The sequence below is a fragment of the Macrosteles quadrilineatus genome, unplaced genomic scaffold (assembly GCF_028750875.1).
Source record: "Macrosteles quadrilineatus isolate MER2022 unplaced genomic scaffold, UCM_ALF_1.0 Scaffold_3__2_contigs__length_128488019, whole genome shotgun sequence".
Lineage (NCBI taxonomy): Eukaryota > Metazoa > Arthropoda > Insecta > Hemiptera > Cicadellidae > Macrosteles > Macrosteles quadrilineatus.
This window is the reverse complement of record NW_026542596.1, coordinates 113,966,345-113,978,955: the sequence shown is the minus strand read 5'-3', so window position 1 is coordinate 113,978,955 and position 12,611 is coordinate 113,966,345. Positions and strand designations below refer to the sequence as shown.

The following is a 12,611-nucleotide window of genomic DNA, read 5'->3' as shown; positions in this document are numbered from 1 at the left end:
ATCATCAAAAATTATGCTGCCCAGAAATTAAACATGTTAAGCTCGTTATTTAAACTTGTTTAAAAACATTTTAGTTTCGCACGATGCGTAAAAACATTTGTAAATCCAAGCGGAAAGTGTTGCTAAAGTCAGCCAGCGCAAACTAAGTTAGGTTTCCAACAATAGGTCCTTCACAATACTGGGGGCGCTGCGTTGATAGAGCAACTTGGACCATTCAACCTGTGTAAACCGAATGAATCTTGCATAAAACAAACTCTGCAGGACTTGAAAACTGTACAAGTCGTAACATCTGAGTAGGCCCACCGAATCTCAACTTTGAACGTTTAAAACTTTGTAAAATAAGAAATAATTATTTACCAGCATTTTAGGTCTTGGTACATTCTCCAGATGTAATAAAACATCTAAATTTGTTGATTTATCTACAATTATGTGGTAAATACCTAGGAAACAGTAAATATGTTTTACATGTTACAATGGCGATTGATTTTGACCTGTTATGCCGATCACTAGGCTTAATTGGTTACTACCTTATACAGTATCTTTAACCTTCAGGGGGAATTTCTGTACTTCCACAACCATGCAGAAAGTATCAGATTGGCAGTACGAGTGTCGTTAACACTATTTACCAACGAAAGTTTTTTTTAAGTACCTAGCCGATTCAGTTCAGTTCTTAGAATTTAAAAGTTTCACATTACAGCATTGTTTATTTTCATAACAGCATAGTTTTACTCATAACAACACAGGTAACGGACCAATGAGGTTCAAGGATTGAGAGAGAAGTAAAATTGTAATGATTCGAACTTAAAATTATCAGCTGTTCAGGCCAATTTAATTGTTGAGTGGTGCAATTAGTGTTTGATACAATGTTTCATTGCATCACTGTCAGTGGCAATGAGAGGTTATAAACGAAAACATAACCTCTCTTAGAAGTTAATAAGAAGTAACTATTAGTAATTAAAACACTGACATAGTTAAAGTAGTGTACGCAATTCGCGTAAATAGTGTTAACGACACTCGTATAAGTTTTTAAGGCATTTGCCAAGGCTCGTACCTTAAATTTTCCACACGTGTCGTTAACACTATCTTTACGCAATAGTTGCGTACACTACTTTACCTACGACAGTGCATTAATTATTAAAAATCACTCCACTCATAACTTCTAAGAGGTTATGTTTTCGTTTATAACCTCTTATTGCCACTGACAGTGATGCAACGAAACATACCAAACACTTAATTGCACCACTCAACGATTAAATTGGCCTGAACAGCTGATTAGTTGAAGTAAGAATCATAACAATTTTACTTCGTCTCTCTCAATCCTTGAACTTCATTGGACCGTTACCCGTGTTATAATGAGTAAAAAACAATGCTGTTATGTAAACTATGCTTATATTAATTACATATTTAAATGAGTGTAAATCTTTTCAATTTAGGCAAACTAATTAAGTCGTGGCCGGCGTTGTTGAGCGATAAAATGTATACGACCCAGTTTAATATGGGGATATTGGGGAGAGCTACTTTAATAACACGACATACACAAAGTCTAGGGACGGACTTTGGTCAGATCGACCACAGAACCAGACCAATCTGCATTCGATTGCTATTGTTCTACTACCAATTATCAGTTTAATTTTGTCCTTCGGTCTTTAAATAATTAATCCCAGGTTTACCCGTGCTTTGGAACAGGGTTGGAACTAGCATCATTATACATGTTTTTGCTACCAAAAACAATATTACAACCAATTATAGAATTTGTTAAATCTTTCCTCCAACAATCATAATTTATGTTAATTAAAAACAAGTATATTAATTATATTATTTTATTTTCTACGAGTTTAAAACTTAACAAATGCTAACAGTGTTTGAAAATAGTTAGTATTACGAAAAAACATTATAATATGTGATAAAATAAAAATGACAACAAACTACTAGCATTACTACTTACGGTTGCTAATTGTTATTAAAAAAACATTTGTAGCATTTATAACATCATGGGTGAGCCTAAACAAATATTATGTCTTCTATATGAACAACAAAAACATTATAACCCATGGATGTGAAGCTCTTGTAAAGATTTGAAAACGTCTGTAGAATATCCTAATTTTTCCATTACAGTAATAGGCTACTTTTTTGTAATTGTAATTTGATTGAGGAAGTTTATCTATTTATCGTCGTACAATTTTACAAATAAATTCTATCGTTAATTTGTATCTTTATTACCTAATAATAATTGTATTAAACAGAAATGATCTTTGAAAGGTAAAAGGGGGGGGGGGCATTGTTCGGTTCACCTTCTATACAAGTTATATTTTCAAAACTAAATCCAAAACTTGTCTTGTTATTAATTACGTGTACAATTTTCAACAAGTATAATTTTAAAAGATCTCACAAGACAACTTCAACCCATATAATAATTCCTAATTTCATAGAGCATTATTTTTAAGAAAAGACCAACACGTTTTTTACTTCTTTCCAACAATATCTTAGCGTTATTATTTCAACACAATATGTTTCGTGTTGAACCGAATATTAGAATTAGTAACAAATAATGTTCGGTACTGTGGATTATAGGGGGAACAATAAAAATTTTTTTTTTCACCTGACTGAGTCTCAAGATCGGTCGTAAACACAAATGAAAACAAAAGTACAACTAATCATTTATCTACTTAATGATTCAGCATTAGCTACACATGTCGTGATGAATGACAACGACGAAGTATTGTTAAAACGAGCTATAAAGCCTAAATACATTTCAACGCCTTTATAATGGATTATCATAATCCTGTTTGTACAAAACGTTTTTTTTTACCTACCACCAAGGTCCAAAACATCTTTTAACCAGCTCATCGAATCAAACATTTTTCTCAATCGAAACACAGTAACTAAAGAGACCCAGCAAATATTTACTAAAACAACAACACAACACTTACAACCGATCACTGGAGGGTTTCCACACAAACTAAGCCGTCACAAATCACCCACCGGAAATAAAAGTGTTGCAAAATCGCGTTGCAGCCGCGAGGCCGCTTTTATAATGCCACATTTTACAATGCCACATTTTATAATGCCACAATGGTCGCCATCATTTACGTCCTACCTGCCACATCCATTCTACAAGTTTCCGTCCGACTCCGAGGTCTCATTTCGCCCGCGATTTATGCCGCTATTTGTTTAGCGTCGAAATGCAAACTAGTCGAAACGCGGGGTTATTGTCGGCGCGGTGAATTGCGAGGGAAAACGTTAAATGACGACTCTTTAAGTACGAGTTGTAATTTATATTTACCTGGGAAAATTCTCTTTGTAACATTTCGTTAAAAAAATCCTTCTGGAAATTTTCTGTACAGTATATCACAGTTTCTTATAAGATTTGACGATTGAGGCTACTTTGGCTTCGATATTTTTGATTCGATATGTTTGTACAATGTAGTATAGAAATTAAATCTAACCAACGATAGCATTGTATATCTGATAAAATAGCCTATATTTATAGGTTTGCAATTGTATATTTTGTATTCTCATTACGGTGAAAAGCAACAAATAATATCATAAAGAAGCTATCTATGTATATTTATCATGATATTTGCCAACAGGTTTACACAAAAACTACAGAAATTATATAATGGAACCGACTATCGCATATACATAACCATAATTCCTCTCGGGCCTTCACTTCAACATAATTTAAGCAACTTCCGTACCTTAAGTGATCTGTAGACCATTTACACGATCTGATTGATGGTTAAAATAAAACACTATTGCAAGCATGTGCATGCGGACGATTTCAGGTTATTTATAAGAGGGTCAGAATCGCTTTAACAAAAAATATCATAAAGGATCTAATAAGTAAACCGCTACTCACATTAAACTGTACAATAGATACTATTTGTAGGAAAAGTGGTCCGCTATGTTCGGGGGGGGGGGAGGGGGGGTGTAGCGGGACGTCCATTCAAGTCTACAGTTACGTAATGTATAGGACCAGGCCGCGACTCAGGCCTTCGATTGGTTCAAAATCCCACCTGTATCCATGTCTCTACGTTCTCAAATATGCGCTGATTCTACGTCTATGCGCTGATTCTACGTCTATACGTTGCACAATACGTTATTGTTCTAACAGAGTAGTACATGTACAATTGGGTTCAAAACTCACCTGTATCCATGTCTCTACGTTCTGAAATATGCGCTGATTCTACGTCCATACGTTGTTGTTCTAACAGAGTTGTACGTGTACAATCGGGTTCAACCGTGATGCATCACGTATATTTACCCAATCGAACAAGTGGACACGGGACAGTACACATGCAATGAAGACATCTATAGAATGAAAAAACTTCTTAAACTTCGTCATAAGGCATTATTTAATGACAAATTGTAAAGGACTCTAAATAACTGTAAAATATTATAAAACAATACACTGACGAATCGTCATCTTCGTCTCATATAGCACCTAACATAGGATTTGGCTCCGTGGTACTTCGGGGTCCTAGGGTGCCGAATTACGCAATAACAACACCGAATAAAAGAAATAGACCACCGAATCATGTTGCACAAATTCTTTTGAAATAGTAAACTGTAACGTTCTACCAGTGCAATAATATTTCTAAAATATTACAGTGACAAATTATTATTTCTTTCACTCAGCACCGAATACTATACTACCGACATTATAATTCGGTGCTATGATAGTATAACGTTTCCAGAATCACCAACTCGCAATACCAAACAGACGTGGAACCTCCATTGTTGTCTGCCACAACGAAATCTAAATTACCCTAAGCTTCTTTTACAGCTACGACCGAAATAAAGTGGAATCTTCCCGGTGGGTTTAGCTAAATTAACAAAACATGCTAGATTAGGGCTCGAGTTACACGGGGGCAGTAAATTCTCTGATCCCTCATAGACGGCGCTGTAAAAGCTTCGCGGAATATCCCAGCTGTTACTTGATACCTCCATTATGACAATTCCAGTAACGGGACTACTAACTGTATTATTTTACACGTAGTAATTAGTAAAATCTGCGTCAATGGAAAGAGGCCTACACAGAACTTTGAGCCGGGACAATGTAACTTTATTACAAATTAACACAGTCTGAACACCTTATTTCGAAACTTTCCATTACAACGTAATTTTAGCGAATTTCCCATATAGGGAATAAGCTATTACCGTAGGTCTCATGGTAAGACCTAGACTCGGGACCGATTTACTTTTTCGTTTTGAGGTCCCCAGAGGCCAAAAACACCATCCGTTCAAATTCATATATATATATATATGTGTGTGTCCGTTAGCGCGATAACTCGAGCAAAATTGATCCGATTTTGATGAAATTTGGTACAAACGTGTAAACCTACATTTATTCGAACGAGTTCGCGAACCAGCATAATCGGACCATGGGATCAGGGGTTTATGGGGGGTTTTATAGGGTAAAAATGGGTTTTTCTCATTTTTGACCCTAAAAACTTCAAATTTCTAAATTTCTCTCAAGACCATTTTGAAAATCTTAAAAAACAAATAATTTAATATATTGAAGTGTTTTTGAATGTTCATTGACTACGGAGAAAATTTAAAAAATTGTAAATTTAAAATTCCTATGTTATTCTTATGGAGAATAAATAAACTGTTGTAGTTTGCTTGTTTATGGATATATTTGAATCAAATTTGGCAATTTGGTTTATTTCATACTAAGCTATCAATATTTCAATTTGAAAAAAACACACCTCAACATCTTCCCCGTAGCAGCAAACCTAACTACTCACTAAAATTTATGTTATTTAAAAAGAAAAAAATCTGAAAATTTATAGGAAATATTTTAAAAGAAATCAAGCCGGGTAAATGGAAATTCGCTTAGTATGCAGGTTTGCTGCGACGGGGGTATTTTAGTAAATCGACTTATTTATGCCAGAAGGTGTCAAACGTCCAATATTTCATGCTGTACAAGCTTCAACCCTTTTATACCTAATCTTCAGCAGCATTTATACACAGTACTGTACAATAAACCACATCGACCTATTTTTGTAGAGTATTTAAAACACTACAAACAGGGTTTAACATTACGCGCATAGTTTTAGCGGTATTTAAGCATTTTTTCGTACGCACCCGTGAAACTTACGAAGCCGGACGACATTCGTAGCTACTGAGAAACACGGGAGAGTGACGTCACATTGTCAATTGCTGAAGACGAGGACTGATACATGGGGTAGACTTCCGTATCTGTTGACACAACCGAATGAAAATATCGGTTATTCGATTGTTTTATTCGATATATCGTTTGGTTAGTTAGGTTACCTTACTAAGGCCTTACCTTACTAAGTTAGGTTACCTAGTTAGGAGGCCTTACCCAACGATGTAAAAACTGAGTTGTTTATATCGATGACCTTACCTAACTAATAAAACGATATTTCGAATAATCGATATATCAATCGATATTTTCATTCGGTTGTTTGTGCCATCCGATACGGAAGTCTACCCGATACATGTATACTGTAGCATGAAAGTTTGACACCTTCTGGCATAAGCAAGTAATTTTAATCTAAAATTGAATGATAAGTGTGTAAAGACTGTTCAATTTGGAATTAATCTTGCTGTAATGTTCTCGATGCATTTCCAACAATTTACTTAATCTGGAGAAAAAAAGGACTATTTCTGTAGGTACTAGTTCTGTAACAACCCAACACAAAACATTTGAACTCCTTTAGTCATCAAGATATGTTAGACTTGTATGGTTATGTTTTGCATTATTAAGTTACTAAGCGTTCTTTGCTTTTTTACCATTTAACCATTTAAAATCTGATTACAATGTAGAGGACCCAATATTGATTTAGCAAGGTGATTAGGTCGTCTGATTAAATGACAGCTTTGATTACAACGCTCTGACCTGATGCATGCTGATTGGAGATAAGCCTTGTTAAGACTTGGTAAATTAATGATTCAATAATAATAATATGATGAATTTTAAAATAAAATTAATTAACAGTTAGGTAATTGGACGTTGGCACAACATTAAACCTTTCTGTGATACCAGGGCAGAATGATAAGTTTTTTGCTTTTACTTAGAACAATTTTTCATATCTTTATGGCGAGAAGTAACTTCATGAAACATTTTTCAGTAAGAGATAAATGATCGTTTTAAATTATCGCCTAAGACCTGGTTTTGTTACTATCTAGTTTGTCTACTATCTACTACTATGGCGCTCAATGAATGACCGGCCTTGGCCGACTGATCTACGTCATCACAATACTACAACACTGCTGTAGCTGTACGGCCGCTGGCCTTGAAACTGAAACATCACTGCTCTGCCGCGTGGGAGGACATCAGTGGAGAGAATTATCATACTATACTAAACTGTGAACGCTGTAGATCCCAAGATTGGGGGGTTTTTTCTTCATTTGTAAATGCAACAAGTATTTTTATCACATTTTCGATATTATTTATATATACCATATACCTCTTGTTGTGAGGTAGATTTTAAACATTTAAAAGTGTTAGTGTAGGCCTACGTGTGTGCGTGTGTGTACAAATGTCAAGTTATATCTGCAGAATATCTACTCCTAAAAGGGTAGCTAATGATTTTAGGTTTGTTAGATAAAACCATAGACTAACAAACACAAGTAGACTTCTTGTCCCTTTGTAAATTTTGAAGCTAGTTTTGTGTGTATAGTTTATGTCCGATGTTACTGATTACGAGTGTCGACGAAATTTTGTTTCAATTAATTTATGGTTAATTTCATGATTTGGGCTTAAATGTTTGGCTATATAACTAGTGGACGAGTTAGTCTTTATCATTAGACCGTTTTATTTGGTTTAACGACGTTTTAAATAACTGAAATGACAAGAAAAAAATTTAAAAACCTACCTTCGTATAGCCGCCATTTCAAAAGGTATTTAGGTATTTGTAAACAAAACACGACTCCAGTGTGTGCACTGGACGGAACTTAAGACAAAATTGTGTTCAGCTGATCCATAAGGATAGGAAACCTACTGAGAATATGTTTTATCTATGGTAAAACTGAGTGTCCGGCTGTGCTCAAGTTGACTGTTGGCTTTGGTGATAAATACTAATCAGTCTAGGCCAAGGCCATTCATTCATTGGGATCAGTGGACTATATCAGCTGGCTTACTCCATCCAGTCATCTCTGGTTACATGATCTTCTCTATTCTTAATCAAACTATCGAAAGTAAGTTACACAAAATGGTAAATCATGACCCTTGGAGCACAGTAGGCTCACTTGCATCAAGATAAACAACCGAACAAAAATATAAACAAAACGTGTACTCAGCAGAACATACTAAATAATAAAGAGAGCCTCACTTTGAACACTATTTATACAAATAAACCCAGTTTGAAAGAATGCCGGGCAAATGCGGACACGGAATATTGGGGACACATCATTAAAGAGGGCATAAGCGGACACTAGAGATTACTGCTACCTGACAAGGGGTTGACAGGTCTCTGCAAATATTTCAAGGGCGGAATATTGCGGACACATGTATCTACGATGGGGAAAAAGGTGCGAGGGAGAAAGGCCACGGGTATTTGGCAGTTTAAATCTTTATCTTTCTATTTATAGCTAGACTCTCCCTATACTATTATACGCGTTACGTTTGTGCTTACAATGTTTCTAAAAATTGCTCCAAGGATTTCCAAAACTGGGACTAATAGCCTTCAACAAATGTTGTTACTTATTATGAATATTTTGTAGAGCTTTGATAATTAATTGTTAGCTTTGATTTTAAAGCTGTTGATAATTATATTTTATTAGAGATCGCTCGCCAGATTGACATTTGGTTTTCTAACTTTATTAGTCCGGCCATGCTGGTTTTCGATCTCCTTTGAAAAAACGTAGATTTTTACACGTTTGTTTCAAATGTTGCCAAAATCGTATTTTTCTTACTTGAGTTATAGTGGTAATGGACGCATGTACAAATATCTCTATATTGCCATAGACAAATAGATTGCACATACATATTTGAACGAACTGTTTTGGCCTCTGGGGAGCTTAAAACAAAAAAAAAAATAAAATCTGTTTCGGTTCCGGGTCTAGGTCTTGCCATGAGACATATGTTTAGCGAATTTCTATTTGTGCTATTCCTATATGCCTATCCTGTTGTGCCGCATCACGGTAAACGATTATTCCCTATATACACAATCTAAACAATTTTTTATAACTTCCATACCGAACGATGCGTACACTGTGACGGTAAGAAGTAAACTGACATCTAATAGTACCCAGTAGACCCAGGTAAACTCGCCCTGTACGTTTGCAAAACTCCAAACGAAAAATACCAGTAACACCCCTACTCTGGCATTCGCGCACCGTGAATTGTACGTTTGCAAAATTCCAAACAGAAAAATACCAGTGAACTTAATCAATTTACTTGAAACAGTTTTTATAACTAACGTATTGATAATATTGTTCAGAAGTATATTTGATATGTTTCGCTTTAGTTCTACATGTATATTAGGTTTACAAATCTATACTTATTTAATACGCAAGCAAGTTTTTTGTGACAATTACTCCTCCGAAACTACTGAACCGATTGACATGTTTTAGGTGTCATTGGAAAGAGCGTAACGTGAAGTTTTGCAGGAAATTGTCTTTTTAGGGAAATAATTAGAGAGTGAGGCCCTTGGGCCCTTTTAAATTTCGTATTTCTCCATAAGATTAACATGGGAAACAAAAACTGTTATGAAACTCCAGCTGTTGTCAGAAATTAGAAGTGAGAAGAAGAACATATGTTAATTAATTGTAAACAGGCAATAAGTTTGCTAATTTAACAGTTTGTTACAAACATTTACTGACTTGGTTGAAATGAAGTATTTACTATTTAAATTTTGGTTGGCGTAAATATTACAATGGAAAAAAGCGAGAGAGCCTGGATAATTTAATATTAAAAAGAAATCTGAATTGACACTTTGCTCCATTTCTTAGTAATCATTGAAAGAGCCGATTTGCAAACTATGGAAACATAGGGGAAGAAATAGAAATAATTTTTTTTAGAATTTATAATCGTTATTATGGACAAAATAATGCGGCTATGAGTAAGGATATTTGTAGAAAACACTAAAAAACAAGATCAGCTTTTGAAAAATGATACCTTATTTACAAGAAATGTTGATTATATCGATCTGTTATGTACATCTTGAGTATTTCCATAATCTTTGAGTCGAATCTTTTAAAGTCATCAGAAATTATGACTGTTATTCGTTTTAAAATAACGCCTGTAACACTTAGCAATTGCTCGAATTCGAGCAACAAGTACACTAGTGTAAACTAATTTCTCTACCATTTTTAATGTTTATATAGCCTACATCGACCCCCAATATATTTGACATTATAAATATCACTTAAGTTTAATGTATTATTTATAAAAAGACCTATTGTTTGTATTTTAATTACTTATTGAAAGCTGGAATATAAGTTGAACATCATTCTATTATCGAGTTCTATAGGATTAGTTATAACAAGTAGATAGAGTGTTGTCCATTATCATTTGTCAATTATTCATTACAAATTATTGTCAATAAACATGCATCAAATAAAAATGCCAAATTTTGGATATATATCGCGCTTTTTGAAGCTGGACAACATTAAAACTATACAAGGCTTAATGTTATAAAAGTTCTCATACCATATATCATAGTTTATAGGCTCATATTTGACATCGGGTTACCTTTGTCAATTGATTGCCAAGCCGATAGACACGTTGTACAGTTCTGACAGGCCTACAGGAATAGTATATTACACTACTAGCCTGGTAAGTGGTGTTTTACCGTGCAAGCACGACGGTTTGCGGATTTTCACAGGATTTTCGTGCGAGAACAGTGAAGCTTATCGGGCGAGTAACGTACGATACCTGACATCATACTACACAGAAACATTAGTACATTTTAAACTCAATAAAGAAAACCAATATCTCTTAGCGATGCCCTGTCTCTATTCTTTATTTAACTAACAAACATTGTCAATCTGGCAAGCGATCTCTAATGAAAATTTAATTATTAACAGTAAACTCCACAAAATATTCATAATAAATAACAACATTTTTTGAAGGCTATTAGTTCCAGTTTTGGAAATCCTTGGAGCATTTTTTTAAAACATTGTAAGCACAAACGTAACGCGTATAATAGTATAGGGAGAGTCTAGCTATAAATAGAAAGATAAAGATTTAAACTGCCAAATACCCGTGGCCTTTCTCCCTCGCACCTTTTTCCCCATCGTAGATACATGTGTCCGCAATATTCCGCCCTTGAAATATTTGCAGAGACCTGTCAACCCCTTGTCAGGTAGCAGTAATCTCTAGTGTCCGCTTATGCCCTCTTTAATTATGTGTCCCCAATATTCCGTGTCCGCATTTGCCCGGACACCGTTTGAAAACGCATAATAGCGTTAAAGCAGCAACTCTCAAAATCCGCTAAACAATAGGTAAGCCTCTTACTTTATTTCAGAGGTTCCCGAGAAACATGGATTATGTAAAAATACTCTACACGCCCTCAAACAAAACACTGTCATTATGTCAGTGTAAAACCAACCCTAAACATTACCGGTAGATTAAAAATAATGTCTGCTCTTTCTCCAAATAACAAGTGACCCACATTTTTTCTTCGACATACAATCTCCAAACAACGAGTTGTGTTCATTAAATACAATTTATTTCCATCAAAAAATTGGAAAGGTAGTAAGGAGTTAAGGTTTTGTTATATGGATTTTTCTGAAGGCTAAGAATTAGCGAAAAGCCGACTTTTCAATTCTACGGATTAAAGTTTTTCTTTAAATACTTCCTTTTCAAATGTAAAATGCAACGTCAATACAGAGCATCATTGGTGCAGTTGAATTGACCGCTTTAACAAGCAATAGCTTCCTCACTCTAAGGTTAAATTGACAATTGTGCAAACAAGTCTATAATAATGAACAATCCGCTGACGTACTGAGTCATTGTTATGAGTCAGTCACATACACGATGAACTGGTCGGTTATGGAAATATTCTGCATATTCTGCAGTAACAGACTATGCTGACATGCTGACTGACTAGTGACTACCATATTACGGAGTCGTGATATAAGTTAAGCGCGTCAAATATAGACAAATTGACTCATCGAGACGCGAAGTACGACTACGTAATCAATTTGTATCAATTCGATTGTAAACACATGGATGTAAACGTGTCTTGGATGAAAATTTGTACATTAAGAGAAGTCCATTTTGCTGGTTTACTGTGCAATTTATAGCTCAAGGATAGAGTCTGACAAAGCTAGGAGGAACGCAGTAAAGGAGGAATAGCCTCAGAACTTCAGAGAAATTCAAAGAGAATTTCAGGAGATGACTCCATTAATAGGCACAAGGATGGTTAGGCTAACACGTGCAGAAACCACAAATATCAACAATGCTATCCTTTAAATAATACACTTAGCGACTGGGAGTTAGAGGTCCACCCGATATAGAAACCTATTAGATTTCGTCAAGGAACCAGAGTTGGAGGGAGTACTCTAGGAGCGGAAAAAATAGATCTTGTACGGAGTGAATTTCTTTCCTGCTGAGCTAGCAGCATAGCTCTTCACAATATCACGTATCAAGCATTCATCTCGCTTACAAACCTATAGCTTCTACTACATAAGTG

General features: G+C 35.1%; 1 protein-coding gene across 13 annotated transcripts in view; it reads right to left on the bottom strand.

Moving 5' to 3' along the window:
* LOC128991111 (disks large 1 tumor suppressor protein-like) overlaps positions 1-12,611 on the bottom strand; it is a 429,939-nt gene that overhangs the window by 98,453 nt on the left and 318,875 nt on the right. The window lies entirely within an intron of this gene.